This window comes from Bison bison, unplaced genomic scaffold, assembly GCF_000754665.1.
Source record: "Bison bison bison isolate TAMUID 2011002044 unplaced genomic scaffold, Bison_UMD1.0 scf7180017864035, whole genome shotgun sequence".
In the NCBI taxonomy this organism is placed as follows: domain Eukaryota; kingdom Metazoa; phylum Chordata; class Mammalia; order Artiodactyla; family Bovidae; genus Bison; species Bison bison.
In genome coordinates, this window is record NW_011494607.1 from 12,760,386 (window position 1) to 12,767,396 (window position 7,011).

Here is a 7,011-nt window from a genome sequence, read left to right on the forward strand (position 1 = left end):
TCAATGGTGAAAAATTGAAAGCATTTCTCCCAAAGTCAGGAATAAGACAAGGGTGACCACTTTCACCACTACTATTCAACATAGTTTTGGAAGTTTTAGCCACAGCAATCAGAGCAGAAAAATAAAAGGAATCCAGATTGGAAAAGAAGTAAAACTCTCACTGTTTGCAGATGACATGATCCTCTACATAGAAAACCCTAAAGACTCCACCAGAAAATTACTAGAGCTAACCAATGAATACAGTAAAGTTGCAGGATATAAAATTAACACACAGAAATCCCTTGCATTCCTATACACTAACAATGAGAAAACAGAAAGAGAAATTAAGGAAACAATTCCATTCACCAATAAAAAGAATAAAATACTTAGGAATAAGTCTACTTAAAGACACAAAGACCTATATATAGAAAACTATAAAACACTGATGGAAGAAATCAATGATGACACAAATAGACACAGAAATATACCATGTTCATGGATCAGAAGAGGCAATGTAGTGAAAATGAGTATACTACCCAAAGCAATCTATAGATTCAATGCAATCCCTATCAAGCTACCAATGGTATTTTTCAAAGAACTAGAGCAAATAATTTCACAATGTTTATGGAAATACAAACAACCTCCAATAGCCAAAGCAATCTTGAGAAAGAAGAATGGAACTGGAGAAATCAACCTACCTGACATCAGACTATACTACAAAGCTACAGTCATTAAGACAGTATGGTATTGACACAAAGACAGAAATATAGATCAATGGAACAAAGTAGAGAGCCCAGAGATAAGTCCACGCACCTATGGACACCTTATCTTTTACAAAGGAGACAAGAATATACAATGGAGAAAAGACAATCTCTTTAACAAGTGGTGCTGGGAAAGCTGGTCAACCACTTGTAGAAGAATGAAACTAGAACACTTTCTAACGCCATACACAAAAATAAACTCAAAATGGATTAAAGATCTAAATGTAAGACCAGAAACTTTAAAACTCCTAGAGGAAACATAGGCAAAACACTCTCTGACATAAATCACAGCAGGATCCTCTATGACCCACCTCCCAAAGTAATGGAAATAAAAGCAAAAATAAACAAATGGGACCTAATTAAACTTAAAAGCTTTTGCACAATGAAGGAAACAATAAGCAAGGTGAAAAGACAGCCTTCAGAATGGGAGAAAATAATGGCAAATGAAGTAACTGACAAAGAATTAATCTCAAAAATATACAAGCAGTTCATGCAGCTCAATTCCAGACAAATAAACGACCAAATCAAAAAATGGGCCAAAGAACTAAACAGACATTTCTCCAAAGAAGACATACAGATGGCTAACGAACACATGAAAAGATGCTCAACATCATTCATTATCAGAGAAATGCAAATAAAAACCACAGTGAGGTACCATCTCACACTGGTCAGAATGGCTGCTATCAAAAGTCTACAAACAATAAATGCTGGAGAGGGTACAGAGAAAAGAGAATCCTCTTATACTATTGGTGGGAATGCAAACTAGTACAGCCACTATAGAGAACAGTATGGAGATTCCTTAAACAACTGGAAATAGAACTGCCATATGACCCAGCAATCCCACTGTTGGGCATACACACTGAGGAAACCAGAATTAAAAGAGACATGTGTACCCCAATGTTCATTGCAGCACTGTTTACAATAGCTAGGACATGGAAGCAACCTAGATGTCCATTGATGAACGAATGGATAAGAAAGGTGTGGTACATATACACAATGGAATATTACTCAGCTATTAAAAGGAATACATTTGAATCAATTCTAATGAGGTGGATGAAACTGGAGCAGATTATACAGAGTGAAGTAAATCAGGAAGAAAAAACACCAATATAGTAATATATGGAATTTAGAAAGATGGTAACAATGACCCCATATGCAAGACAGCAAAAGAGTCACAGGTGTAAGGAAGACTTTTAGACTCTGTGGGAGAAAGTGAAGTTGGGATGATTTGAGAGAATAGCATTGAAACATGTGTATTACCATATGTGAAATAGATCGCCAGTCCAGGTTTGATGCATGAGACAGGGCTCTCAGGGCCAGTGTACTGGGATGACCCTGAGGAATGGGATGGGGAGGGAGGAAGGAGGAGGGTTCAGGATGGGGGACACATGTACACCCATGGCTGATTCATGTCAATGTATGGCAAAACCCACTACAATATTGTAAAGTAATTAGTCTCAAATTAAAATAAATAAATAAATTTTTAAAAATAAATAAAAAATCATTTCAGTTTTTGTCTAAAGATTATCTCTTTTCTACTAGATACCATCCAGAAGGACTGTTAACCAGAAGCTCCATTAAGGACTGGACATCACCAGTTCCCTTGATCACTGTCTCCCTTCCTCTCTGTCTCACTGTTGAAGTTGAAAGTTGTGCTTTTAGACATCTCTCTTCCCATGTGATGATTCATAGCATCATTCATAATACCACTTCCTCCAACTTACCCAGAGAGATAGCAATAAGACTTTGGGCAGCTGTTGCATCTGTAAATTTTCTCAAAAAAGGTCAATATTTTTCTAAAGTTCAGTGTCATCAATAAACCTAAAATGAACAGTAACCAAAGATTCTGTGAAAATTTAGACTGAATTGTTTTTATGGAAATTCTTAGGAACATAATTAATAGAAAAGGGGCATTCAAATGGCACTGTCTTTCTTCTTACACAAATAAAACATTTAATTTCTGCACATTGATCATAAAGATATTTATTTATTTATTTATATATTTTTTAAACTTTACAAAATTGTATTAGTTTTGCCAAATATCAAAATGAATCTGCCACGTATACATATGTTTATTTTAAAATGTGTAATGTTAGGTAATTCCATAGGTTATTACAAAAACTATGAATTAGAAGAGACTTCCCTGGTGGCTCAGATGGTAAAGCGTCTGCCTACAGTGCAGGAGACCCAGATTCGATCCCTGGGTTGGGAAGATCCCCTGGAGAAGGAAATGGCAACCCACTCCAGTACTCTTGCCTGGAAAATCCCATGGACACAGTCCACAGGGTCACAAAGAGTCGGTTATGACTGAGCGACTTCACTTAAGAGGGAAAATATAAAAAAAAAAGATTTCTGAGTATGAGCAATACCTACCATTTAAATAGCAATTATGATTTATTTTAAAATTTTCTTATGTAAATCATTTCTCATTTTTGCATATCAAAGAGAATAGTTTTGCTTTCTATCTTTATACAGATTCATAGATTCACAGAATCGAAAGAGTTGGAAGATGCCTCAGAAGTCCTTTCATTTTAACTTCTGTTGAACACTGATATCTCTTTATCCCCATAATGGACAATTTTTTCCCCTTCTTTGGAACACACAAAAAATTGGAAAAATCACTGTCATTTCACAGTTCTCACAGTTCATTTCACTGTTGGACTACCTTGATGGCTGTCAGAAATTCCCAATTATACCTGAAATTCTGCCCTTTTAGTCTTCTAAACATTGGCATAATTGGTGCTCTCTCTCTACATATATGAAAAGAAAAATAATGTGCCTTCCATCACCACCCCCCCTTTTTATTTCCAGGCTAAAAACCTTACTTTATAGTAAGAGAAGAATCCTTTATGTCAGGCAGGGAAGCAACACAACAAATATACAGAACAAGCACTTTGTGAATTCAACTCACAGTACTGGTTAGAGCATGGAATTCATGAGCAGTAAGAGAAAAGAGAAAAATTGGAAATGAGACTGGAGTCTGATTGTGGGTGGCTATGGGCAAGAGGATCTTTGCTGTGTTTATTAGGCAGGTTCCTGATATGATCAGAGAGCTGCTTCTTGGAAGATTGATCAGAACATGACTAGAGCATGAGTCCCAGATGAATATGAAGTTTTGGTCATTTTTCCTCCATAGCTTTTCAACATTCCAATCCTTGTGTAACTCCTTTTGTTGAGTGTGGGCTGAACATAGTAACTAAATTCTAACCAACAGAAAGTACTGTAAGTGCTAGGCTGTCACTTTATAACTAGCTTACATAAGATTGTTACTTTCATCTTAACAGCAGACTCTCTCTCTATTGCCTGCTCAGTTTGCATGGATTCATGAAGCAAGTTGACTCCTTGGAAAGATCCACAAGCAAGGAACTGAGAATTCCCTCTGGCCAACTACCAGTGAGAAACTGAGGCCCTCAGTCCAAGAGCTTGCAAAGAAGAGAATCCTGCCACCAACCACATGAACTTGGAAGTGGATATTTCCCCAGTTAAACCTTGAGATGACTACATCCCAGCTGACCGAGGAATTACAACGGGTAAGAGACTTTTAAACAGAGGACCCAGCAAACTCATCCTGGATTCTTGACTTAAGTAACTTAGCTAAGAATGTGTCTTGTTTTAAGCTGCTGATTTTTATGGTAAATTGATTACTTCTGAGCATATGAGCTATAGGAGCTTAACTTGATGCAGAGGTTGTGAGGTTGCAAACACTGGACAAGAGTATAGTGATGCCCAGAAATGATGGGAGATTATAAATGTTTAGATTATGGATTTTGATGGTTCTGTATATGTACATTCATAGAGTTCATTCGTATTCAGCAATAAAACAGAACTGTATCATCTGGACTGAGGTATTACTGACAGCAAAAGGGAGTATTTTTGTATCCCTAGAGAGCACATTTGATAAATTTTTATGAGCAACTTTGTAGACGCAAAGTATGTACCATGCTAAAATGTTCATTTTTTTTTTAAACTGGTAGAAGACCAGTCAGTGAAACCTCTAAATAGGACCTCAAAAATTAAGAAAGAAGTTAGCCCTCATATTTTAATGTGTTCTTGCTACCATTTTTCAACTGTAAAACTCATTCCAAATACTTGAACTTACAGAGCAGATCTTTGGCATGATAGCTGAAAGCATAACAAGTAAACCACCACCACCAGAAACAAAACGAAGTGCTGCCAAACCAAGTCAAATTGCTTTACTCTGCCAAGTCCAAACACTGATATAGTCTTTCTTGTGAAAATACCTCATTAATGAATGTTTCTATGATTCTGCATTTTGTTACAGAAATTTCACAAGGGAATATTAATTTCCCTTATTGGGAGAACTAGAAATGCTGAGGAAACATATATAAAGAACAATCCCTTTGAAGCATGGGAGTTCTAACAAGGCAAGAAGAATTATGGGACCAACAACCAGGGGGAGATAGAAACTCCAAGAGGTAAACTCAGTATTTGGGGCTACTTTTTTCCTAGGTTTAGAGGCATCTGTAGATTCTATTCTATCTGTAGATTCCTACGCTGGAGTTGGAAATGACAACCTACTCCAGTGTTCTTGCCTGGGAAATTCCAGGGGCCTGGTGGGCTACAGTCTGTGGGGTCACAGAGTCAGACATTACTGAGTAACTGAGCACAGACACATATACAATAGATTCTATTAGAGGCAAGCTGAGCAGAACTTTTGATAAATTAACAGTTCTAAGGAACAGAAATTCAAATATAAGACAGCCAAATTAGAAACCCTAGAAAATCCCTATGACTTGAATTAGAACCTCCAAGGGATACATTCCAGAAGAGAGAAACCAGAAATAAGAAATATCCTGTCCCTAACAAGGGTTGACACTCTCAGTTTAAACTGTCTCAGGCTCAGTAACTGGATTAAGATGATCACCACTTGCTAGTTCACCAGCTGATGGTCTAAATCAAACATAAATCTTCAAAGGGATTCACTTTTGGGTAAGATGGAACATTTTGAGGCAGATCAAAACAATTATAAAACAGAAAACCTAGAAGAGTTACCAAATTATTTTCTTTTTTCTTTTATTCATTTCTGGACAATATTTTATTCTAACATGGATTCATTAAGAGCCGTTAACTCACCCGGCTCTTGAAGGCATCAGAGAACTTTAGCAGCTGCAAAGACTAAAAAGAGTAAGATTCCAACAAGAGGATTCGTTATGGAGAAGAGCTAAGGGCTTGAGCATCCTTGAAGGCATTTGTTGGTTGTAGATTTGAGACCAAATGGAGATTCCTAAGCAAACCTGCACACAGGGTTGCTACTAGGAGGACAGACAGAGTGACTGGCAGAGATTGGAGGGGTCACATAGAAGAATCAGAGGTTTCAAAAACCTCAGATATAGTGCTCTCTCCTGCAGTGTATGTCTTAAACGCTAAAACAGCACAGAGCTGGAGGCCAAAGAACTAAGACCGAAGATAAAGCGCCTAAAAATCCAGGGACTGTATTGGAAGATTAATTGTAACTTTGTCCATTTTTCCTGAGCTTGTTTAGTTGCTTCAGTCGTGTCTGACACTTTTGCGACCCCATGGACTGTAACCCACTAGGTTTCTCTGTCCATGGGATTCTCCAGGCAAGAATACTGGAGTGGGTTGCCATTTCCTTCTTCATTCCTGAGCTTAACTAAGGATTTAATGCAATTCCAACCAGATTCCTCAAGGGTAATTTTTAGGAGAAACTGACAAACAGATTAAAAATGAATATGGAAATGCAAAAAAGAAAACCAAAATTAAATTAGGGAATGTACACTAACATATACCAAAACTCAATAACTATTATAAAAATGTAGTTAAGACAGTATGTATTGGTATAGGTACCAATACGTAGGCCAATGAAATGAAGAGTCCAGAAACCTACCACCTGTTTATGGTCACTTGATTTATGACATATATGATGGCAGGGGGCAAATATTATCTTTCCAATAAATTATCTTGTGTCAACTATATACCCATAGGAGAAAAAATGAAATCTGGCACTTGCCTCACACTTACATATAAGCCAGTTCCTGGTGGGTTAAAGTGAAAAATATGAAAATTATACCAATAAAGTTTTAAAAGATCCAATTAAAATAAATAAATTTATATTAAAAAAAAGATAATAGAAGGAAATCATCTTGACCTTGGGAAAGGAAAAGAATTTTTATATTAAAGTGATAACCATAAAGAACAGACCTGGGGTCTGTGATACAAGTGAAGTAAGTCAGAGAAAAACAAATATTGTATATTAATACATGTATATGAAGTCTAGAAAAATGGTACAGAT

General features: G+C 36.7%; 1 long non-coding RNA gene across 1 annotated transcript in view; it reads left to right on the forward strand.

Annotated features, from left to right (window-relative positions):
• Nucleotides 1-4,047: 4,047 nt before the first annotated feature.
• The window catches only part of LOC104984793, a 9,055-nt gene continuing 6,091 nt past the window's right edge, over nt 4,048-7,011 (forward strand). Inside the window, exons 1-2 of the long non-coding RNA XR_824787.1 lie at nt 4,048-4,270; nt 5,023-5,176. This is a non-coding gene — a long non-coding RNA (uncharacterized LOC104984793). The remainder of the gene's footprint in view (nt 4,271-5,022; nt 5,177-7,011) is intronic.